Consider the following 26,947-nt stretch of genomic DNA (forward strand, 5'->3'; position numbering starts at 1 on the left):
TTATAAAAAGTGCTAAACTATGTAGTATATGTAGTATACTTTTCATTGAATATCAAAGCAAATGATCTATTCAGTATCCCTGGTACTTTTTGTTAGTTCGTTAGGGGCCTGGCAGAGACATGACGCTGTGAATGGTCTCCTTCTGCACTGTGACATGTCTATGATTTTTATTTTCATTTTCTTTGTTGTTATGCACTTTTCTAAGTAGTATTTTATGATTTCTTTGTTTTGCTTTGACATTTTTATTTCATACCCCCTCTTTATTTTTTGCGAATCTTTATTGCCTTCTCTTTTTGCATTTGCATTCTTTGTATTCTTTCCTTTTTTTGTGTGTTTTTCATATGCATGGCATTTTCTAATCCATTATTCTCATGCTCAGCTAACTTATTTTCAGTGTAATATCTCTCAATCTCAATTGATACTTTCCTTAAATATTATTGATTATTACAGCAGTATTTTACTGCAACAGACCTGCTAGCAGATGGCAAGGTTGGAAGTGGGTAGGGTAAACTTGCGATCCAGTAATATTGTGGTTCATTAACTCTCCCTCAGCATTCGCATCTCACACCTGGGTTTCCTGACCAATAACAGGATTTCCAACATTTTCTGCTTTTATTCCATTATTGATCAAAAGCCCTTGACATAGTCAGGCAGCAGGTGTATAACTTTGCTATTCACAGAATTCCCAGCCTGTCAGTTTATTTGATTAATGACTCCCAACTGTTTTCCACCTCATTGACCCTGAAGAATTCCATGTAGCTTTGAGCGCCTGAGTACTCCCTGGTAAAGCCAGAATTCTGAGCAAAGGCCAGCAGTAATTGCCAGTTTAAGATTGCCCATAGTTTATCATGTCATTCTTTGGTTCCATTTCATCCTGGCTACATCCCCTCTCATCCCACTGACAGAAGCCACTTCTAATTTTGATGTTTTACTTTACATAATTTCTTACTTTTCTACATTACTCAATTAAATCTCATGATACAATGACCAGTTTTATCAAAACGTTATTCCAATGACACTTAGTTCTGTTGGCCCACTTCATTCCTCAGCACACAATCCAATAATACCTCCTCTATAGTTAAAATGGAGAAAATCACATTCAAGACAATTCCCTTGTCACATTTCAGAAATTCTTCTCCTTCCTTATCCTTTACTCTAATATTATTCTAATTTGTCTATTGATCATTTGAATCCTCCAAAATCACAGTTCTATAGTTCTTGCTCAACTTTGTGATTTGCTCCTTTACTTCTCTCTCAAACATGGAAGTCTACAGAATTATCCCAATAGCATGAGCATATTCTTTTCCTTCTCAACATAATGAAATTATTTTGTTCTTCTTTGTCACATGCTCTTCTTCCAACACTACAATGTACTCCATATTGTCATTCTACTTTTCTGTTTTTCCTTTTCCCCTCATACCCCTAAGCACTGAGTGCCCAGTCTTCATTATTCTCTAGCCAAGTTTCTATTGCTGTTATTATATCAAATTCCCATATGGCTATCTGTGTTTCTAGCCCAACAACCTTATTCCACATTCATATGTTACGAACCTGTCTAGATATTTATGTGTTATTGCTTCAAGTCCTATATGATTCTTCTTCAGATTCTTCTGCAGTTCTGAAGAAGAGTCACACTGGATTTGAAGTGTCAACTCTGATGCTCTCCCCATAGAGCTGGTAAAGTTTCTCAAGCATTATCTGTGTTCATTTCAGATTTCTAGCATTTGCAGTATTTTGATTTTATTGTTTATATTGCTGTTACGTGTGAAACTATAGACAAGTCTGTAGTTTTTTTTGCAGCAGAGACCGGCGGGAGCTGGGTGGAAGTGAAGTCGGAGCGCAAAGCCGGTCGGGAAGGTAAGTGATTGTTATTTGAGTGGAGAAGGAACCTGAGACACTACACATGTAGTGTCTCCCACCCTCCCCCCTCCTCTAACCTAAAAAAAAGGTAAGCTACTTCATGTTCTTGTTTTGGAGACTAAGTGTAGAGTTATTGCAGTGCAGGCAGTGGAATTTTCCTCCTGCAGGATGTTTGAGGTAGGGGTGACCACCGATGCTCCTGCCGACTTCATCTGCAGGAAGTACAGCCAGCTCCAGCTCCTCACAGACCGCGTTAGGGAACTGGAGCTGGAGTTGGATAAACTGAGAATTATTCAAGAGGCTGAGAGGGTGATAGATAGAAGCTACAGGGACATAGTTACACCAGAGAACAGAGGTAACTGGGTAACAGTTAGAGGTGGGAAGCAGGCAGTGCAGGGATCCCCTGTGGTCGTTCCCCTCAATAATAAGTATACCGCTTTGGATACTGTTGGGGGTGACGGCCTAGCAGGGGTAAGCTGCAGTGACCGGGTCTCTGGCACGAGGTCCAGCTCTGAGGCTCAGAAGGAAAAGGGGGAGAGGAGGAAAGCGCTAGTTATAGGAGACTCTATAGTTAGAGGGACAGACAGGCGGTTCTGTGGACATGGGCGAGACTCTCAGTTGGTTTGTTGCCTCCCGGGTGCCAGGGTCCGAGACGTCTTGGACCGTGTCTTCAGAATCCTTAAGGGGGAGGGTGTGCAGCCAGAAGTCGTGGTGCACATTGGCACCAACGACATATGTAGGAAGAGGGGTGGGGAGGTCATTCAGGAGCTCAGAGAGTTAGGCTGGAAGCTAAAAGCTAGGACGGACAGAGTCGTCATCTCTGGGTTGTTGCCGGTGCCATGTGACAGTGAGGCAAGGAATAGGGAGAGAGTACAGTTGAACACATGGCTGCAAGGATGGTGTAGGAGGGAGGGCTTCAGGTATTTGGACAATTGGATTGCATTCTGGGGAAAGTGGGACCTGTACAAGCAGGACGGGTTGCACCTGAACCAGAAGGGCACCAATATCCTTGGAGGTAGGTTTGCTAGCACTCTTTGGGGGATTTAAACTAATTTGGCAGGGGGATGGGATCCGGACTTGTAGTCCAGCAAGTAGGCTAGCTGTTGTTCAGGATGTCCAAGAATGTAGGGAGGCTGTGGAGAAGGTAGCACTGACAGGGAATACTTGCGGACACAGAGATGGGTTCAACTGTGTACATTTCAATGCAAGGAGCATCAGAAATAAGGTGGGTGAACTTAAGGCGTGGATTGGGACTTAGGACTACGATGTTGTGGCCATCACGGAATAGAAGAGGGACAGGAATGGTTGTTCGAGGTTCCTGGTTACAGATGTTTCAGTAAGATTAGGGAGGGTGGTAAAAAAGGAGGGGGTGTGGCGTTGCTAATTAGAAATGGTATAATGGCTGCAGAAAGGCAGTTCGAGGGGGATCTGCTTTTGGAGGTAGTATGGGCTGAAGTCAGAAATAGGAAAGGAGCAGTCACCTTGTTGGGTGTTTACTATAGGCCCCCCATTAGCAGCAGAGATGTGGAGAAACAGATTGGGAAACAGATTTTGGAAAGGTGCAGAAGCCACAGGGTAGTAGGCATGGGCGATTTCAACTTCCCAAATATTGATTGGAAGCTCTTTAGATCAAGTAGATTGGACAGGGCGGTGTTTGTGCAGTGTGTCCAGGAAGCTTTTCTAACTCAGTATGTAGATTGTCCGACCAGAGGGGAGGCCATATTGGATTTGGTACTCGGTAACGAACCAGGACAAGTGATGGGCTTGTTAGTGGGTGAGCATTTTGGTAATGGTGACCACAATTCTGTGACTTTCACCTTGGTTATGGAGAGAGATAAGTGCGTGCAAAAGGGTAGGTTTTACAATTGGGGGAAGGGTAAATACAATGCTGCAAGACAGGATCTAAGGAGCATAAGTTGGGAGCATAGGCTGTCATGGAAGGATGTCATTGAAATGTGGAACTTTTTCAAGGAACAGATACGACGAGTCCTTCATATGTATGTACCTGTCAGGCAGGAAAGAGATGGTCGTGTGAGGAAACCTTGGCTGACGAGGGAGGTTGAATGTCTAGTACAGAGGAAGAAGGAGGCTTACATAAGGCTGAGGAAACAAGGTTCAGACAGAGCATTGGAGGATTACAGGATAGCCAGGAGGGAGCTGAAGAAAGGGATTAGGAGAGCTAAGAGAGGGCATGAAAAATCTTTGACAGGTAGGATCAAGGATAACCCCAAGGCCTTTTATGCGTATGTGAGAAACATGAGAATGACGAGAACGAGGGTAGGTCCGATTAAGGGCAGTCGTGGGAAACTGTGTATTGAGTTGGAAGAGATAGGAGAGGTCTTGAATGAGTACTTTTCTTCAGTATTTACAAATGAGAGGGAACATATTGTTGAAGAGGAGAGTATGAAACGGACTGGTAAGCTAGAGGAGATACTTGTTAGGAAGGAAGATGTGTTGGGCATTTTGAAAAACTTGAGGATAGACAAGTCCCCCGGGCCTGATGGGATATATCCTAGGATTATGTGGGAAGCAAGAGAGGAAATTGCAGAGCCGTTGGCAATGATCTTTTCGTCTTCACTGTCAACGGGGGTGGTACCAGGGGACTGGAGAGTGCCGAATGTTGAGCCCCTGTTCAAAAAAGGGAATAGGGATAATCCTGGGAATTACAGGCCAGTTAGTCTTACTTCAGTGGTAGGCAAAGTAATGGAAAGGGTACTGAGGGATAGGATTTATGAGTATCTGGAAAGACACTGCTTGATTAGGGACAGCCAACGTGGATTTGTGAGGTCTTGCCTTACCAATCTTATTGGATTCTTTGAGGAGGTGACCAAGCATGTGGGTGAGGGTAGAACAGTGGATGTAGTGTACATGGATTTTAGTAAGGCATTTGATAAGGTTCCCCATGGTAGGCTTAAGCGGAAAGTCAGGAGGCATGGGATAGCGCGAAATTTGGCCAGTTGGATAGAGAACTGGCTAACCGGTCGAAGTCAGAGAGTGGTGGTAGATGGTAAATATTCAGCCTGGAGCCCAGTTACAAGTGGAGTTCCGCAGGGATCAGTTCTGGGTCCTCTGCTGTTTGTAATTTTTATTAATGCCTTGGAAGAGGGAGTCGAAGGGTGGGTCAGTAAATTTGCAGACGATACGAAGATTGGTGGAGTTGTGGATAGTGAGGAGGGCTGTTGTCGGCTGCAAAGGGACTTAGATATGATGCAGAGCTGGGCTGAGGAGTGGCAGATGGAGTTCAACCCTGTCAAATGTGAGGTTGTCCATTTTGGAAGGGCAAAGAAGAATGCGGAATACAGGGTTAATGGTCGGGTTCTTAGTAAGGTGGAGGAGCAGAGGGATCTTGGGGCCTATGTTCATAGCTCTTTGAAAGTTGCCACTGGGTGGATAGAGCTTGTAAGAAGGCCTATGGTGTATTAGCATTCATTAGCAGAGGGATTGAATTCAAGAGTTGTGAGGTGATGTTGCAGCTGTACAGGACCTTGGTAAGGCTACATTTGGAGTACTGTGTGCAGTTCTGGTCACCTCACTTTAGGAAAGATGTGGAAGCTTTGGAGAGGGTGCAGAGGAGAGTTACCAGGATGTTGCCTGGAATGGAGAATAGGTCATACGAGGATAGGTTGAGAGTGCTAGGCCTTTTCTCATTGGAACGGCGAAGGATGAGGGGTGACTTGATAGAGGTTTATAAGATGATTAGGGGAATAGATAGAGTAGACAGTCAGAGACTTTTTCCCTGGGTACAACAGAGTGTTACAAGGGGACATAAATTTAAGGTGAAGGGTGGAAGGTATAGGGGGAATGTCAGGGGTAGGTTCTTTACCCAGAGAGTGGTGGGGGCATGGAATGTGCTGCCTGTGGGAGTGGCAGAGTTAGAATCACTGGTGACCTTTAAGCTGCAATTGGATAGGTACATGGATAGGTGCTTAAGCTAGGACAAATGTTTGGCACAACATCGTGGGCCAAAGGGCCTGTTCTGTGCTGTATTGTTCTATGTTCTATATTCTATGGGTCTAAAGTGATTATCATAATCTGAGATCCACTATCAATTTTGTAAACATTATCCTCTTTTTACTTAGTAATGAGTTCAAATTTTTAAAATTCATTTATGGGTTGTGTGCATGTCAAGGCTAAGTCAGCATTTATTGCCTCTCCCTAATTGCCCAGAGGGTAGTTAAGGGTCAATCGCATTGTTGTGGGTCTGCAGTCACATGTAAGCCAGACCAGGTAAGGATGGAAGATTTCTTCCCTAAAAGAACATTAGTGAATCAGAGAAGTTTTCCCAACAATTGACAATCGATTCATGGCCATCATCAGGTTGAGAGGTGACTTAATTGAGACATGTAAAATAATCAGAGGGTTGAATAGGGTGGACAGTGAGAGCCTTTTTCCTCTGATGCTGATGGCTAGCACAAGGGGACATACCTTTAAATTGACGGGTAATAGATATAGTTTCTTTACTCAGAGAGTAATAAGGGTGGGGAATGCCATGCCGTCAACAGTAGTAGACTCGCCAACTTTAAGGGCATTTAAATGGCCATTGGATAAACACATGGACAAGAATGGAATAGTGTAGGCGAGATGGGCTTCTGATTGGTTTCACAGGTCGGTGCAACATTGAGGGTTGAGGGGCCTCTACTGCGCTGTAATGTTCTATGCACTATCATTAGACACCTAATTCCACTGCTGTGATAGGATTTGAACCTGGGTCCCCAGAACATTACCTGGGACTCTGGACAATACTACTAGACCGTCACTCGTCAGCAAATCACATATATTAGCGAGTTTTGAGAAGATTTGTAGCTCAGGTTGAGATTTTGGACGTAGGTTTGCTCGCTGAGCTGGAAGGTTCATTTCCACATGTTTCATCACCCTACTAGGTAACATCTTCAGTGAGCTGCCGGGCAAAGCAATGCTGATTATTTCTGCTTTCAATTTATATGTTTGGGTTTCTTTGGGTTGGTGATGTCATTTCCTGTGGTGATGTAATTTCCTGGTCTTTTTCTCAGGGAGTGGTAGATGGGGTCTAATTCGATGTGTTTGTTTGTTCCTATCAACAAACACATCAAGTTAGACCCCATCTACCACTCCCTGAGAAAAAGACCAGGAAATTACATCACCACAGGAAATGACATCACCAACCCAAAGAAACCCAAACATATAAATAGAAAGCAGAAATAATCAGCATTGCTTTGCCTGGACGCCCACTGAAGATGTTACCTAGTAGGGTGACGAAACATCTGGAAATGAACCTTCCAGCTCAACGAGCAAACCTACATCCAGAATCACATATGTGATATAAATCAATTTGCCCTATAATTGCCAATCTCCGTTATGAACACCAAATGCAAAATTAAAATAATTAATTTCCTGAAATCCTAGCTTAGGTAAAATCGCAGCAAATAGGAGTAGACCAGGATTGGGCTGGTTGACTATGTACAGCTATTTTAATACAATATTTGCCCTTCTCTAGCCAGCTAAAAGTGAAAAACCTTCTTTTTTCAAACATCACATTATTAAAGGCTTCTAACTGCAGGTGTGGAAAAAGCTGATTTTCTTGCTATGTTTCTAGACTTGTTAACTGATCTTGGGATATTTCCCTTCAATTTCTTCATGCCATATTTTAGTTCTGGAGTTGCATTTATTTGTATTAATTTCATTGCTCTGCTTAACTTTGTTTTAATAATTTAATCCAATTTTAATTTATGAATTATTAATTTCTGTCACTTGAATGCAGTAGCCTTGGTTTTCTGATAAACTCACTTTAATTTCATTATGTTCATATGCATACATGATACAAACTGCTTCCACAGAAAAATAAACAAAATTCTGAAATTTAGTGCACAAAGTGCCACGACAATTTCCTGTAAAAATGGATTCAAAGCAATGTTTTAATTATTTTTGATGTGAAGATGACTAAGATGTCTGACTTAATTGTCCATCGGGTATAATGGAGCTTTCCAAATAACTCACATTTACATTTGTGTAGTCCAATTGTTTGATAGTGTGAAACAGTAGGATCAATAGTAACAAAAGAATTTTCTGGTTTTCTCAACAGGAGACTTTGGGTGGGAAAGGACTTTCTATGTGGTTCTCTCAATCTCCAATCATAGCTTTTGATGAAAGTTAGCAGAAACCCTGGAGAATAGTCAAAGATGCATTGTAACTAATCATGTTGATATATCTAGGATATCACCAATGTTTTGCTGAAGTCACTGGAATAGATAAGTTTAATTCTCATGTAAGTACAGATTATAGACATCCCACGCTCTGGCTGGGAAAACTGGAGCTATTCTTGAATTCTGGTTTTCTAAATTTTGTGGCCGGTTTACAAAAGTCACATTCTCGATACCTTCGTGATCTGGCAGGAACTATTAGACTTTTCATTACATTAATCAGTTACCACCCATAATCTGTTGCATGACTAGAATCAACCAATACGAGGCTGCTGTTTCAATTCTCAAGTTAATATCAGGTCAGGTTTCCAACTCAAGGAACATATTGAAAGTATTACCAAGCCGTTACAAGGTATAAATCTCAGATTAGAACTTTTCCAGGAATCAAAGTGTTGTGATACCTCAGTCAAAATTTGCTTCTAACAAGTAGCAAGAAGTGCTTCTTTGGTTTTGTCTTAGGAGGTCTTGGGTCCAAACCCAGATCTAAACAATCCCAGTGAGGGGAGTAGTGAGCTTTTCCTCAAAATTCGGATTTGAGATAGGGCGAGAAATTCACTTCCAGTGAGCTTGGCTGGCCTCCAACCTAACTGGACTAGAGGGGATGAGAAAGCCCTCCTCATGTATGAGACTAAGCACCTGTAAAAATAATTGTGATCATGGATAGAGTATTTATGTCCTATTCAGACAATGAATCAGCCTGAAAAGCTTTCCACACTATTCTCCTCAGAAAAAGTTTGGGACGATGTAACATCCAAGCAGCAAGTAATCACATTTTATAACACAGCCCTTCAGGTGGTACCTAGAATTAGCCCCAGAATAACTTTAGTTCAGTGTTAAAACCATTATTCAGAAGGCCATTAGATTGAATTTTACTTAAGAACTTGAGCACATAATCTCAGCTGACAGTTCAGTGAAATACTGTGGAGTGCCATCCCTTAGATGAGATATTAAACACAAGCTTATCTGCTCTCTCAGTTGAATATAAAAATCCCATGGCACTGGTCAATAATAAGCAGGGAAGTTTTCTAGTATACTGGTTATTTTTTTTTAACTCTCAACTGACATCTGAAACCAGATTATCTGATCATTATTTCATTCTTGTTTCTGACACTTTGAGCACAAAGCTGCCACTGCACTCTCTTAGATTATGACAGTGACTATATTTCAAAACTACCTTATTTTGTTGTAAAGTACTGTGAAATATTTCGAAGTCATGAAGATCACTTACTTAGTTCCTCCAATCTTAAGCTAGATAATAGTCAACAAACTTTATCACTCACTCTGGTTTCTCAAAATCTCTTACACTCCAGCCCAGATAATTTCTTGGAGACTGTCCTTAAATACATGTCACTTGATCTTCATGGTTTAGTCATGTTTTATTCTAAATTGTGATATGCACTGTACTGCCATTGCGGAGGGGTATTCATCAGGAAACAAAGGAAATGTCCTACCAGCATCCTTTGTCTTCCTGTCACAATGTCTCAATTGCCTCTGGCCAATCCTGTGTAATACTTCCTCATAAGTTGTGCTCATGCTTGTGTGATGCCCAGGATCTTACAGAAGCAGCACTGGTGAAACACCTTCAACATACACAACATCTTTGTTGTTCCCTTCCATGTTGCATAGAAAGGAAACCGATTCGTTTGTCCAACTCATGCATGTCAACCAGAAATTCTAAATTAATCTAGTCCCACTTGCCAACATTTGGCCAATATCCCTCTAAATCCTTCCCATTCATATACCCATCCAGATGTCTTTTAACTGTTGTAATTGTATCAGCCTTCACCAACTCCTCTAGCAGCTTATTCCATACATATATCACCCTCTGCATGAAAAGGTTGCCCCATGGCTCCCTTTTAGATCTTTCCTCTCTCCTTAAATCTCTACTCTCTAGTTTTTAGATTCTGCTACCTTGGCTATTCATGCTATCCACCCTGTGTCTCGCTGACATATTGGGGTTGATGTGACAATGGAACATGTAGATTAATTACTCATGGAGCAGTTTGAGGCCTAATGCAGCTTTGCCAATTCTGATGTGGCCGTCAATGTCTCTATCACCCTCGTTGGTGACGCTGCTTCTAAGGGGAGGATAGTTGATTAATGTCCTTTTTTTTGTATTAATTTGGCTTACTTTCTATATCCAGAATCCTTTATATTTTATTTCAGGATGGTAATAGGTAAAATATGGCCTCTATTGCTTTCAAGTTATCAATGTCTCTATCTTCTTGCAGCTGATGCATAGATTGCTACTCTCAAAATGGATGATCATGAGAGACACTATATAAATATAATATTTTCTTTTCTACTATCTGGTTTGTGTAGGCTTTGAGAGTTCCTTAAGTGATGTTGTATAAGTCCCTACTGGCTGCAAGATATGATATGTTTAGTAGAAATGCATTACTAATGAATCAGGATTTCTTTCATGAAGCAGTTAGAAGCCCTCAATTAATCCCTCATAACATTATCAGTGCTGTGTGGTGAGGAATCTGTACTAACAGAATGGTTAAATTCTTTTTGATATGAGCCACTTTTATTGGATCAGTGTTTTACTTGTCCTCATCCTTAAGACATTAGTTAGAGGAATCACCAAAAGGATTTCATACTATGCTATACATGTCCAATCATTAGGATGACCAAATATATAGCTTGAAGTCTAGCTGAGCAGCTCTACCAAGCAAAAAAACTAAATATGAAATAGGAAGGAAGACTACAGAAGGAAAAATCAATATACAGTGTATTCAGGTAATAAGTAGCTTACAATGAATAAGTTTCACCTAAAGTGTTAGCATGTGGATAGGTTAGTTCTCCATTTGTTTTGGGGAAGTAAATCTTGTAGAACTTATTGTAACAAGGATATAAAAGATGAGAATGTTGATACTTCAAGACATCAATATAATTCACTGGTGATACACCAAACACAGAAAATAGTTTATTCTTACTAGCTCAGAATTTGCTTGGAGCATTAAAATGACATAAGATTGACACAGGCGGGTTTTATCTAAAGTTCTGACCTACTAACATTTGGGGTCCTATTTCATAAAAATCTGTTGAACCTTTTTGTTTCCAGAACTTAATTCCTCGTGCTACTTTGTACTGGTTTAAAAACCACGGATGGTAAATAAGCCATTCAAAAACCAGAGTGGGTGCCAGGTGCTGAAAGCTTGCTCCAAAGAACCTCTTTGATATTTGGGATGAAACAACATCACATGACAAAACCCAAAGGCACCAGCCACATGTACTGTTCATCCACAAGCATGTGTGTTATGGACTAGGCCAGACCCTCTCAAAACGGTAAATAACCCGGATCCTAGCATTGCTAGGTTTTAAGCAGGTGGAAGGTGGATATTCAGGAGTGAGGCAGCTGGCCCAACCACTTAGTTTTAAACAAAACAGAATTTATTTGCAAGATTACCAAATGAAACATGAACAAAAGAGAAGAGAACTGAATATAAAATAGCAAACTATCCGAAAACCCAACAGACTATCCCAACTTAGTGATGCTGTTCCAAATACTTAGAACAATTCCCAAAAACATCCCTTTGCAAAAAAAACGTAAAATTCAACACAGGGTCTGACAGGAGAGATGTCAGAGAGAGAGGGGATCAGCATGGACCTGCCTCTTTGCGTCCAGCAGCTTCATAACTGACTGCTTGCTAAAACCAAGCCAAACCAAACCAACCAGTGGAAAAACTGAACTGGGAAAACTGGCCATTCCTCTTTCATTGTACAAGTTTTTTTTAAAATTGAAAGCTTCTTCAAGTAGATCAACCCCAGACAATTCAGAATCTGTGTCTTTATGACCACCTGAAATAAAAACCAAGGAGTACCTAACCTTATTAATGAAGCAGCATCATCACATCTGGCATTTGCCAACATGGCCACCATGGCGCTTCACTGAAACACTGTAAGCTGCTGAAGAAGCACACTCTTACACTGCAAGGCACAACAGCTACCAGGACTGAAAAGCTGCAGGAAACACACTTTATTTGCAAGGACAGGCATTCAGCCCAAGCATTGACCAGGATCTCATGGCTACTTGATTGTGCTGTCAGTACTTTTTCAGCATGTCCATCTTGCCTTGCCACGATAACTCTCAGTCACAGGATAAAGTAACTTTCCATTCCATTCACAAGTCTTGTGTCATTTCTTGCTGTATTGCAGTGTGCTACGTCAATCTCACACCTACACCATGTGCCTGCAGCTCCCTCTTATATTCAATATAATCATTGAATCCTCACCAGCAATATCTCTGAAGGGAGGTTGGGGTTACCATTTACTAGAACTTTATTTCACCAGACGCACAAATACAGTTAAAAATCACACAACACCAGGTTATAGTCCAACAGGTTTAATTGGAAGCACTAGCTTTCGGAGCATCGCTTCTTCGTCAGGTGGTTGATGAAGGAGCAGCACTCCAAAAACTAGTCTTCCAATTAAACTTCCAAATCACAAATACAGTGACCATATGAATCAGTCAGAGGTAGGGTATTCTGCAGTATGTGACTCATCATAGCCTTTCCATCATCCACATTCCTTTCTTCAGATAGAATGAGTTAATGAACTCTTGCCAGTCCTCCTCTGGCAGCTGTATTCTGTTTACTGTTAAGTGCTGCCCCTTGAGAACCTTTGCAACCTTTTTGCTAAATGCAGTATCAGGACACCTCACAACATTTGTGCATCCTTTTTAGTCTACCCATTCAGAATGAATAGCAGTGCATTTGTGTATCACGCTCAATTTGTGCTCTTTCATCCATTAAATCACTGCATTGGCTTATGTGGAGTTTCTACTGCTTGTGATAAGAAAACATTTCTGAGGTGGACATGTATTCATACCAGGTTAACAAAATGGTTTATCACTGAACAACAAATGGTGGGATATGTGAAGTACTCCTATGCAGTCACAAGGAAGCAATTTTATATCTGTGCAAGTAATTAGATTTTAGTCTTTTAGAAAACTTATTATTCTTTTGCTGCCGATTAGCATACTACTGCTGTTAAATCTTCTCAGCCACCTTTTGGCATTCTGTGTGTGCCACTGCTTTCAGATCCTTACTTCAGGAAAACAGAAAAAAACTTTCTTCATGGGAAAATTTTATAAATACTTGATATTCCTCTTCTTCTGAAACAACTACTCAAGAACAAAAGTTGAGTATTCTTACATAACTAGCTCTCCATACTGGCAATGGGGCTTGGTTTAGCTCAGTTGGATAGACAGCTGATTTGTGATGGGCTCAATTGCCACAGCAGTTAAGATTACCATGAAAGATTCTCCTTTGCAGTCTTACCCCTTACATGAGGCAGGGTGACCCACCGGTTCATACATCACCAGTCACTTCTCTCTCTCTAATGAGCGCACAGCCCTGGTAGGACAATGGCAACTTTACTAGTAATCGACATGACTTGGCATTGCATCCCCCACTTTCTCATTCTTGGCACTGCTAACAGTAAAAGGATCAGTTGGCATAAACAGATTAACAGAAGTGTCCCAGGAAACTTGTGATTTACAAGCTAGAAAAAAGTTCACCCAGATTCCAACTTATGTGTTCAAAGTCTGAGTTAATTATCCCCCCGATAAATTCTCCTACAGTCCCAAGGTGAACCTTAAGCATTCATCCCCTTTTAAAGCTTGCAGTTGCACCTGTATTATTTTGCCATCAGAATGCTTCCCAACAGGAGATGTTCTGCCATGCCCAGGATATACTGTTAAGTCCAAGGTGGATACTCTGGCATCAAATACATCATATTTTCCCGCAGTGTTTACACATTGTCACTCATTTTTACAGGTTTGTGAATTAGTTTGATATTTTATTGTTGTAAATGAATCTGTAAGAGTAAATACTGAGTGCCAAAAGTATCATGCACTCTAATGTCATTAGGTGGACCTGTATGCAGAATAACAGAGGACCTCAGAGGAGTAAGACCTATCAGAATGTTCCACATTATCAATTTAATCAGCATGTTTTTCCTCTAACATATTGGATAAAGGAAGCCATGTATTGAATCATAGAATCCCTACAAGAGGCCCTTTGGCTCACGGAGTCTGTACTGATCCTCCAAAGAGCCTCCCACCCAGACCCACGATATCCCTGCATTTATTATGGACAAGTGACCTAATCTGCACATTTTTGGACTGTGGGAGGAAACCCGAGCACCCAAAAAGGAAACTCACACAGACATGGGGAGAACATGCAAACTCCATACCGATAGTCGCCCTAGGCTAGAATAGAACCCAGGTGTCTGATGTTGTGTATTCTATCCACTGTGCCATCATACAGCCCTTCAATTAAACAGACAGTGAACTTCCTACATAGTGAGGTGCAGACTCCAGTTAGCTGCACATACAGCATGGAGTGAATGTTTGAGAATTTTTCAGCACGTTCACTTTTAATTGCACTGCGGGGAGCAGCTGAACATTTAACACCTTTAAAAGAAGAAAACCTTGTGGTAAGAGTCAGCAAGGAAATATCTGCAATCAACAGTCAAGGCATTTCAGACCCGGTGAATGATTTGTTGCAGTAGATAAGTAAGGAATTCCCTGGAGAAGGAGAAGGAGAATTACACTAAAGCGGATACAGATGATTGCATCAGATGGTGGTGATCTGTCAGAATAGTCCCAATCTGGGATTCAGCTGGAGTGTGAGCAGACATTGGAGATTCCATGAGTAAAGTCAAAACCCCTGCAGGTCAAGGGAATACTTTAGAAAATGGTGCAGGCTAGGAAAAACAAATAGGAAAGGAAGTACTTACAGCTCAGATCAAGTGTAACTGCCATAGCAGGAGGGTACCACAAGGCAGCAAGGAAAATCAAGGACCAGAAAGTGATTTAAACTGAGGTCAAAAACCTAGGGACATCACAAAGCCAGAACTTAAATTTACATAAGGGCAGATTATACATTGAAACAGACGAGGTCTGAAGGAAGAGTGAAGTTCAGAGACTTTACAAAAGACATAGGAAAGATGGGAGATACTTCACTGAAGCCACATTTAATGTCAGGGAGCAGGACACATTCGGGAAAAAACACCCAAAGAAATAGCATTTGACATTGGAGCTCCAGTTAGCAGAAATCATGCAGGAAAAAAAAGCTGTTGATGAAGAGAATTACATATTTTGAAGCTGCAAGTGGTGGTGCAAAAAATTATGATTATAGTAGGCACCATTTATTAAAACACAGACTGTGGATTCATCCAGTGAAGCCATTAAGGCAACAGCAATCCTTTATTAAAGCTGAGAAGAGTGATGAATCTAGTGATGCTGTGATTATAGCTGAAAATGTGTTGCTGGAAAAGCGCAGCAGGTCAGGCAGCATCCATGGAGCAGGAGAATTGACGTTTTGGGCATGAGCCCTTCTTGAGGAATCTTCAGATTCCTCAAGAAGGGCTCATGCCCAAAACGTCAATTCTCCTGCTCCTTGGATGCTGCCTGACCTGCTGCGCTTTTCCAGCAACACATTTTCAGCTCTGATCTCCAGCATCTGCAGTCCTCACTTTCTCCTATGCTGCGGTTATAGGCAGGAATCATCTATTTGAGTAGCAAACATTAGGAAAACACTCAAATACAGTAGAACAGGGAAATAGCAATGCTATTATGACAAAAAATGCCCCACTAAGAAAAAAAGGAATTTAAAAATGTGTGTGCAAATTAGAAAAATGTGATATCATAAATAATATTGTCAGGGTGTTTTAATTTCAGAAATGGACCAAATAAAGTACAGAATTAAATATTTTGGAGAAAACAATTCATAAGATATAGCTTCCAAACGAGATACTAAATCAGAAGCCAAACAAAAGTAGTGCATTTTATATACATTTAGGCTGTAGCCAATGACATTACAGCTTGCTAATGTGTGAAAGTAGCAATAGATACCTTTGCAAAGGTACTGAAAGCCTTTGAGAATTCCTTCAATTTTGGAACAAATACAACTTTTGATAGAGCAAGATTTATAGAGTCATAGGCTCATTCAGCACAGAATTTGCTGTCCAATTTGTCCATGCTGCCCAAGTTTCTCAAATGAAATGAGTCCTCTTTGCCTGCATTTGGCCCATATCCCTCCAAACCTTTCCTATTCATGTACATGTCCAAATCTGTTTTAAATGCTGTAACTATATCTGCATCTACCATTTCCTTTGGCAGTTTATCCCACATACAAAGTAACCTCAGTGTAAAAAGTTTGCCCCTCAAGTCCCAATTAAATCCTTCTCCTCTCATCTTAAAAATATGCTCTCTAGTTTTTAACTCCCCTACCCTAGGGAAAAAGACCTTTGCTATTTACCTTATCTATGCCCTTCATAATTTATCTATGTGGTCACCCCTCAACCTCATACACTCCAATGAGAAAAGTCCTGCCTATCCAGCCTCTTCTTAAAACTCACTCAAACCATCCAGCCTCGGTAACATCTTTATAAATCTTTTTTGCACCCTCATATACATGGTTGTTTGAAATGTGGTTTCACAGATAGACAGGGTGGTAAAGGCAGCATTTGGCAGGCTTGCCTTCATTACTCAGATTATTGAGTATAGGAGTGAGGACATCATGTTGTACAGGATGCTGATGAGGTCACTTTTGGAGTACTTTATACAGTTCTGGTCACCCTGCTGTAGGAAGGATATTATTAAACTGGAGAGGAGTTCAGCATTCAGAGGAATCCGTAAATTATTTCAGTCATGACCTCTACCAATTAATTGAGAAATGCTACTGTGGTAACATTAAGTCAGAATTCTTAAGAGACAGAATTGTTGTAGCAATTGCTGATACATTTTTGTCAGATTGTTATAGTTCAATGAATATCCAACTCTGGAGAAAGCCATTCAGGTGGTGAATGAAGTACAGAAAAACACACACTAATCCCAAGAGTAACAGATCAAACTTGGCACAGGAGTCCATTCAATCTAAGTTCCAAAATCACAAATTGCATTTGTGAGAAACTAATACAGCAAGAGGCTAGGCACCAGATATTAAATGTCCTTGTCGGCACCATGGAGCAAACCTTTACAGGCCACAATATGCCCAGCAATTAAAACAGAGAATACTTTATCTATCACAGACTAAGTTCACTTGCAGAAAATATGCAGATGTATGGCCCAGTCATTGAAAAACAAGTCAAATAGCTATCCACAAAGAGGGGTTAGAACTGACTACAATTGAATAAAACTTTAAAATATTCCTAGTGAAAGTAGATTATTCACACCTTACATTTTGACAAACTGATATTTATGTCAATGGTCATCTCCAAACATTCAAGTTAAACACCAGATGATTGTCACTATATTACCAGAGAGTGAGCCATGGTTAAGAAAATGATGTCTGTAGCCAACAACAGTTCAACTATGTCATCCAGGAGGAATAGTATTTAAGATTAAAGGTATGGTATGAACAACTTCCCAGTATAAGGTAAGTCAAGTAGTAGAAATATTCTTATAAGTAGTTCACAATTAAGAATCCCTACTATTCAGTAGCAATCTGTGTCTTGACCTCAATCATCTTTAAATGCAGAATGGGTGAAACTAATTGAAGTCAAGGAAAAATAGGTAGTACAGAAAAAAGTGGTCAAGGAACAACCATTCAAATAATCACCAGTAAAAGGTTTTATAGAGTTACATTGCTTAATGGTGGAACCCAAACTGAAAGCAGAATCCATTGAGAATCATTATGTTGACATTTGTTTCATAGTTTGTTTCAATAATATCAACAAGATGGGATCCTGTGACTATCCTGGTTTGGCAGAAATGTTTTCCACTGCTATTAATGCTGAGGAGATTTCAGATTGTAAGAATGACTAAGAAAACAAAAGCAACAGGACAGGCAATGAGCAGAATGCATCACTTGAGCTAATTGACAAATCTATAACCGTTGTAACTCTGATTTACCAACACAGCTCGGTAAACAAACAGCAATGACAACTTCAAGTCAGTGTTGACTACTGAGGTGACTCAGAAGAGGTATTTTCAGGTAGGATAGTTGACTTTATCTTCCCTGGACGAATCTTCAATAGCTGTGACAGAGATCATACCTGGAAAAAACAATCCTCAAATTGCAGAACAGAAGAAAGGAACAAGTCGTTTCACCAAAAATGCAACAACGTGAATGGCCAAATTAATCAAAAAGTTGAAAAAAGGCATCTACATTTTTCAGCACAGGAAAGGATAAAATATGCTGACACAGATTGAAGTCAACTCAATGGAAGCCACTACAGAGTATTAGTGGGGCAATAAATACCCAATGATTCAAGATACAATAAGGAGAAATTGTCTGTTTCAGCAGGGAGGATGTGCCCTACGAAAGAAATACAAAAGATCAAAGTTCCATGAATTTGAAAGTGTCTACTGACCTCAGGCTGTCAGCATAAGGATCACAGAGAATGGAACTATTAGTTTTCCAAGTTCGAGAGTGACTCAATACGAATCTGATAGGGGTAATACTGAAGAGTAACCAAAAGGACCATCCACTATGAAGATGTGGGGATTCGCAGGCTTACGATTTCAGACAGGGTAAACCCTAACAAACATATCCTCCCAGTCTCTAACAATTTCTATTAGATCAAATGTTATTTATATCTAATTGCTAATAAAGACTATTTCTTGTTCAAAATAGGTGTCACTTCTAATTAGAAGAGTAAATAATTTTCCTCCAGCACACTTGATCAAGCAGGCCCCACAGATCGATATGCTTAAAGAAGATGATGGCAACAAATATACCATGTGGGGAGGTGCAAATGCGGCTCAACTGCCGATACACAATAATGTAATTTGAGATGATCACATACAAAACAGTGTAAAAATGATACTCAAATATAAAATATTCTGCATGGAGAGAAAGCAACAAAAGAATGTCCAGCTCAGCATTGACTCATGCCTCTTACCCTTGGGCCAATTTTTAGATGAAGAAGTTGATGTTTCAAGAAATATGAAGGTTTCATTCAAAAACTATCAAAGATTATGATCAATAGTAAACTTGTTTTTCCTTCTCACTCACTTTTGATTCTATTGCAGGCAGAATTGTAGAGTATTTATCTTTTCTGCAAATATTTTATGAAGGAATGTATTCTGTAACCACTACTGGAGGATACATCACTATCTTCTGCATTACACTTAGACCATTTATCAAAAAATTATATGTAAATATATCTAGCTATGTTTATTTTTCTTGGTTAGTGCAAATTAATTCTGGTGATGTTGGGTAAGATCAAAGTATTGAGTCAAGGCTGTTGAAACAAAGAACCATTTCTAATCAGTTTGGTTGGTTGTCAATTAAAAATAATATTATATTTCTAGGTTTGAAATGAATTACTAACAACATTTGAAGATCATTGCCATTCAAGACAAACAACCCACTTGATCAGCACCTGATCTATCCCAACCTCCACACTGGGCTGAATCCTGTTTTCTAGTTAAGTAGAAATTGCATCAAGTTTTTTTTGGAGGGATTCTCCCCATGAAGTCCAGTAGGACTGTGTCTCGCCAAACTTGTCTCTGTAAAGACCTGTCTCATCCCTATGGCACCCCTCTCATTCAATTCTATCCCATCTCACTATATATCATTCCTTGAACAACTCATCACTCACCAGCTATCCTCCAAAAGGCCAGCATCCCTGTCACCCACGTTATATTTAAAAGGCTACTATGGATGAGCATGGACATTCCAAAGTTGCATTCACGCCGAACATATCAGAGAAAGGAAGATATTGTCCAGATTCTCCAACAGGGACCTGGAGGTCCTTAGGGAATGGATGGTATAAAGAGGGGCACTCTTTTTCTGGAGGTCTGGAAGAGAAGGCCAACAACAAGACCCTGCCAGTTTGAATCATTCTATCTCTGCTACTATGCCCACCCTTATCAAGGATCAGTCAGTACCCTTATCACTATTGCATGTAAAATCCTCTGTCACTCACACTCTCCACCAAACCTGCATGGACTCTGTACTATCAACTCACTAAAGCAGAACACCTCACCATCCCTCTATAGCTTGCAATCATGTCATGCGCTTTCAGGTCACTCAATCGTTCCTTTCCCCTCATTCCAGGAGAAGGCAGCAACAATACAGCAGAAAGACCCAGATGGTGGAGGGCTGACAGGGATTCGACGGCTCAGTCTTCACAAAGACAGAATCCTGGTCTTTATAGAGGAGGATTGGGACTGCTCCAGAGGTGATGAGAGATACATTTCCCAACAATCAAATAAGTCCCATTGCTCATGCCGCTGCATCACTCACAGTTACCCCAATGGCAGTTTCATTCATTGTACACTACTTTTAACCATTGTCCACAATGCCTTCTCTTTCTTTTATCATGCAGGGTGTGGCAGGATATCTACCTCTTCTGTGGAGAAAGATCCAGCTCTGCCAGCCAACAGCTCCACAAGCAAAAACCTCACTGCAACAGCTCTGCAGACAACCAAGGAAGAAATGCCCCAGGACACTGGCACTCAGGTGACTGGTGTAGGCATCTGCTCAACTCCAGGTAGGAGAGGACCCAGTCATTTAGATAATCAGGGGCTTTAACCACATTAATCACAAGAATAAACAAAGGCGGCAGACAGCTATGTGGTAGGTGACAGTGCTCTTTGCCCATAAGCCACATAGCGACCATCCTGCCATCTCCATGGATAGGTTGGCATTCAGAAACAAATACCACAAGGATCACCTGACCCAAGCTCCAGGGCCATTGGGCTCCACTGGCAAGCTGGCTCACTCCAGTCCAGCTGCAGATCCAGTGTCTACCCTGACATATATTGTAGGGAGAGGAAGTGAAAACAGATTGCTGGTACCTTGGTAGCAGAGGTGACATAGCACTGCATTCTCACATTTGTAGAAGTGCCATTGCTTTGACATCATGTCTGTTTGTTTGAATCTCCATACAACCCCAGCTGGAACTGCGCCAGCTTGATGTGTTACTGCATGTGCAGACATGATGTACCATGGAGTGATGTCAGGATTGAGAACATGTGGAAGCAAACTGAAGAAGGCACCATACAGCGAATGAGTCCTTCTGACAGCACTGGCCCACATCCTCCCAGGTTCAAGTCCCACCTGCTCCAGGCGTGTATAATAACATCTCTCAACAGGTAGATTAGAAAATCATTTTAAACATCACTATTCTTTCCCTGGCTGCTGTATACAAATGTTGACATAAATCATGTGGTCAACGATATCTGGGGCAAATAGGAATTTGGCACATCGGGGCCAATCTGTTTGGGCATCTGGGAAGTAGGGTCCCAGAGGTCTGTGTTGTGTACAGAGTACATGGGTCTTCACATCAGCCCAACTCCCTCACAATTTGAGACACTTACCCTGCCCACTCCAGGTGTTGTCACAGCCATTTTCATTCCCATTGTGTACTTTTAATTGACATCAGAATGGGACATGACAGTGGACACTCTTCGGACAATGGTTTCCAGCCTCCCCCTCTTTGTGTTGATAAGATCCTGAACATCCAGATCATCTTCCTGCAAGTCCTTCCCATAGAAAACTTCACAGGCTTTACATCTCCCCAGCTCCCTGCCCAAGCTACATTTCTGAGCTTCGAGCTGGCTACATCTCCCCTTTAGCCCTTAGCAAATGAAGTGACTATGCTGTGTTTGATCCTACACACTCCTGCCTTAATGCCCTGGGTGATTCTGACCATGGACAAACACCCTTCCCCTGCTATAACCATATGCCCCTTTCATATCCTTGCCACCGGGTCCCATCTTTATAAATATTATGGTCTTCAACAAAATTTTCATCCCTCCAACCTCCCAGTTTCCTTCCCCAATTCAGAAGAATAGCTTCTTGAGTCTTCTTCCCATGGCAGTGGGCTCCCTTACTGCCTCTAACTTTTTCCATTTTTTTCTGTAGAAGGAGCCAATGGTCTGACCATGACCCACCCTGTGGAGAGACCTAACTGGACATGCCCTGGACAGGAAGTGCATGGCCCCATTATTGATGGCTGTAGATCACCTTGATGCAATGATTCTCACTGCCTAGAAGCTGCAGTATTATAGCTACTCATGTGACCAACTGGCTGCCTCCATGAACAGGAGGAGTCTAGATACAATGCCTCTGGAGTGGCCTGATTAAACCTCCAGATCCAATGGACTCCATTGTCAAACAGGCTCCCAGTTGTGGATCCAGTCACTACACTGAAGTAGTGAGGAGGAGGGAAAATGGGAAAACCTATTTAAGTTGCTCAGTGCCTTTGATAAGGTAGGTGAATATTAATGAGAGATATTGGACTATTAATAAGGCAGTGAACAAGTTTTAATCTCCCATAGTTGGCACTGCCTAGTAAGGAACTCTTCTCATCTCTTCTTAGCAAATACATAAAAATTATAGTGAATTTCTCCCAACATTGAAATAGGCCTTCCTGGACCTCTCACAAATTTGGTTTGTAATAACTCACTCCTTTTCCCACATTGGTCAGGGCTTTTGAAGATTCTGTCCAGTCTCTTCCTCCACTGTTGTCCAAGTGGCAGTAGTGTGCACCTTCACAAGATGCATTGTAGAAATCTTTCAAGTATCCTTCGCCAGTGACTTCCAGACTCTACTCCCTAGAAGGACCAGGGCAGCAGAAGCACTGAAATACCAACAGCTGCAAATTCTCCTCAGCCTGACTGGGAACTAAATTATAATTTGATAGAACTCCCTCTTTAACCCCACTCTTGGTGTCCCCACCTCTTATGGATTGTAGAGGTTCAAGAAGGCAGTCATCACAAAGACCAGTTTGCAAATTATGTATCAGCTTTAATATTCATACCTAAATCACATGAAGGAAAGCAAAACTCTTCAAATTTATTTGTTGTTGTTGGCTACCAAAGTTGATATTCCTAAAGTAACATCAGCACTCAGAATGTCACTGATTATTGATTTTGAAAATACATTTGCCATGAGGTAGCACTTGGATTGGCATGGTGGCTCAGTGGTTAGCACTGCAGCCTCACAGCAGCAGGGACTTAGGTTGGATCCCAGACATGGGCAACTGTCTGTTTGGAGTTTGCACATTGTCTGCATGGGTTTTAATTCAGTCCTCTGGTTTCCTCCCACAACCCAAGGATATACAAGTCTGTCATGCTTAGTTGTCCCAATAGTGTCCAGGGATGTGCAAATAATAGCCATGGAAAAAGGTTGGGTTATGAGGATAGGGTAGGGGGCTGGATTAGTGTAGAATACTCTTCAGAGGGTCACTGCAGACGCGGTGGGCTAAATGGTCTCTTTCTGCACTGTAGGGATTCTATGATTCTAATAAAAGAAAATTGATCTGCAAATAATAACTAATATCTGGGAACATAAAATCACAGCTTCAAGGAAAATTTGTATAGTCAGACAAGAAGGTTATTCATGTTATTTAACTTCAATTCAATATTTAATTATGAATCTATTCTCAAAGCACCCACCAGACACTTGGGAATATAACTACATATATCTTTAGCAGTGTGCAAGCAGAATCTTTTATGAAATAAAAAACATTTTAGAGTACATGAAGTTTCAGAGATTTTTTTATTATAGATATGTGATATCAAACAGCAGCCAGCTCACCGCAGTTCCTATTATTCAGCTTCACTTTAATTTTAAATGCCTCAAGTGCTCAAATCTCCAGATCTTGTAAATATCATGCAACATAAGGCTTGGATACTTTTATTAAAGTTTTGAAGCATCTTGGTTTATTTGAAGAAAGTTATACACCAAGTCTGGGATTTAACTATAGAGAACACCAGCAGAGTAAATCATTTGCTGAGGCAAAACTGACCAATAAAGGAAATCGAAACTTCAAAGTTCGCTTAAGCTTTATTTGCATTTATATTGCAACTGTTCCTCACTAACTTCAGGAAGGTTGTGACAATGTTTGTGCTCAAAATATATGAGTTTTGCATGAAGCTTTCATATTTCCTTAACACATTGGAACAACTGGCAATGGATTTTACTATCCCTCTTCAGTAGTACAGTGCAAATAGTGCCTCTGCACATGTCTCCATTATGTGATATTCTGATATAAAAGCCACGCTGGTCTTGCTTAGGTCTCAGCTGCAAAGCCTGTGATCTCCAATCATGAAAAGATGAAGCTACTATTTCATTGTCTTAAGGTTCTGGGTGTCAGAGCCACAGTAGAATTAGCCTCGGCTTGTGAGGCAAAGCACTTGAGAACAAATTGTCCGCTGTGATGCAGCATTTTGTGCCACTATTTGTGAAATTGTGCACTGGGTACAAGCTATTTTGTGCCTTATCACAACAGAGCCAAGTCTTATACTGTGAATTAATAAGGAGACATCATGCACTACTGCCCAAGTAGAAAATCACCAAATTAGTCTTATAATTAAGGAACAGAATGGATCAAATTTTGTCAAGTACACACAATCTCACTTTCTAGCTATTGAATATGCATGCTATTAAGACGCATTTGAGGTAGTTTAGTTCATCCCACCAAATAAAAATTGCTCCAATATTCAGCGTGAACATAATGTCTAAATTCTGCAGGAGAAGGGGGAGGGGTGGGGGAAGGGAGCGGGGGAAGCTTGGTGCTTAATTGTATGCACAAACCTGGACATTAATAACTGAGTCAATGTCTGTGATGTAAACACCACCATACTGATGCATTTTTTGTTTTTTGAGTTTTGTTTCTTTAAGCTGTACAGCTGTAAGCTGTACCTTATTTTGGAAAGGTGCAGAAGCCACAGGGTCGTAGTCATGGGCGACTTCAACTTCCCAAATATAGATTGGAAGCTCTTTAGATCAAGTAGATTGGATGGGGCGGTGTTTGCGCAGTGTGTCCAGGAAGCTTTTCTAACGCAGTATGTAGATTGTCCAACCAGAGGGGAGGCCATATTGGATTTGGTACTCGGTAATGAACCGGGACAAGTGGTGGGCTTGTTAGTGGGTGAACATTTTGGTGATGGCGACCACAATTCTGTGACTTTCACCTTGGTTATGGAGAGAGATAGGTGCGCACAACAAGGAAGTTTTTACAATTGGGGGAAGGGAAATTACGATGCTGTAAGACAGGATTTGAGGAGCATACGTTGGGAGCATAGGGTGTCAGGGAAGGATGTGGTGGAAATGTGGGACTTTTTCAAGGAGCAGATACGACGTGTCCTTGATATGTATGTACCGATCAGGCAGGAAAGAAATGGTCGTGTGAGGGAGCCTTGGTTGACGAGGGAGGTTGAATGTCTAGTAAAGAGGAAGAAGGAGGCTTACATAAGGTTGAGGAAACAAGGTTCAGACAGAGCAGTGGAGGGATACAGGATAGCCAGAAGGGACCTGAAGAAAGGGATTAGGAGAGCTAAGAGAGGGCATGAAAAATCCCTGGCGGATAGGATCAAGGATAACCCCAAGGCATTCTATGCGTATGTGAGAAACCTGAGAATGACGAGAACGAGGGTAGGTCCGATCAAGGACAGTGGTGGGAGACTGTGTATTGAGTCGGAAGAGATAGGAGAGGTCTTGAACAAGTACTTCTCTTCAGTATTTACGAACGAGAGGGACCGTATTGTTGAAGAGGAGAGTGTGAAACGGACTGATAAGCTAGAAGAGATACCTGTTAGGAAGGAAGATGTGTTGGACATTTTGAACAACTTGAGGATAGACAAGTCCCCCGGGCCTGACGGGATATATCCGAGGATTATGTGGGAAGCAAGAGAGGAAATTGCAGTACCGTTCTCGTCTTCACTGGCAACTGGGGTGGTACCAGGGGACTGGAGAGTAGCGAATGTTGTGCCCCTGTTCAAAAAAGGGAATAGGGATAACCCCGGGAATTACAGGCCAGTTAGTCTTACTTCTGTGGTAGGCAAAGTAATGGAAAGGGTACTGAGGGATAGGATTTACGAGTATCTGGAAAGACACTGCTTGATTAGGGACAGCCAGCACAGATTTGTGAAGGGTAGGTCTTGCCTTACAAGTCTTATTGAATTCTTCGAGGAGGTGACCAAGCATGTGGATGAGGGTAGAGCAGTGGATGTAGTGTACATGGATTTTAGTAAGGCATTTGATAAGGTTCCCCATGGTAGGCTTATGCGGAAAGTCAGGAGGCATGGGATAGAGGGAAATTTGGCCAATTGGATAGAAAACTGGCTAACCGGTCGAAGTCAGAGAGTGGTGGTAGATGGTAAATATTCAGCATGGAGTCCAGTTACAAGTGGAGTTCCGCAGGGATCAGTTCTGGGTCCTCTGCTGTTTGTAATTTTTATTAATGACTTAGAGGAGGGAGTCGAAGGGTGGGTCAGTAAATTTGCAGATGATACAAAGATAGGTGGAGTTGTGGACAGTGAGGAGGGCTGTTGTCGGCTGCAGAGGGACTTAGATATGATGCAGAGCTGGGCTGAGGAGTGGCAGATGGAGTTCAACCCTGCCAAGTGTGAGGTTGTCCATTTTGGAAGAACAAATAAGAATGCGGAATACAGGGTTAATGGTAGGGTTCTTGGTCAGGTGGAGGAACAGAGGGATCTTGGGGTCTATGTACATAGATCTTTGAAGGTTGCCACTCAGGTGGATAGAGTTTGTAAGAAGGCCTATGGAGTATTATCGTTCATTAGCAGAGGGATTGAATTCAAGAGTCGTGAGGTGATGTTGCAGCTGTACAGGACTTTGGTTAGGCCACATTTGGAGTACTGTGTGCAGTTCTGGTCGCCTCACTTTAGGAAAGATGTGGAAGCTTTGGAGAGGGTGCAGAGAAGATTTACCAGGATGTTGCCTGGAATGGAGAGTAGGTCGTACGAGGATAGGTTGAGAGTTCTCGGCCTTTTCTCGTTGGAACGGCGAAGGATGAGGGGTGACTTGATAGAGGTTTATAAGATGATCAGAGGAATAGATAGAGTAGACAGTCAGAAACTTTTTCCCCGGGTACAACAGAGTGTTACAAGGGGACATAAATTTAAGGTGAAGGGTGGAAGGTATAGGGGAGATGTCAGGGGTGGGTTCTTTACCCAGAGAGTGGTGGGGGCATGGAAT

The sequence above is a fragment of the Chiloscyllium punctatum genome, chromosome 4, assembly GCF_047496795.1.
Source record: "Chiloscyllium punctatum isolate Juve2018m chromosome 4, sChiPun1.3, whole genome shotgun sequence".
Taxonomy (NCBI): Eukaryota; Metazoa; Chordata; class Chondrichthyes; order Orectolobiformes; family Hemiscylliidae; genus Chiloscyllium; species Chiloscyllium punctatum.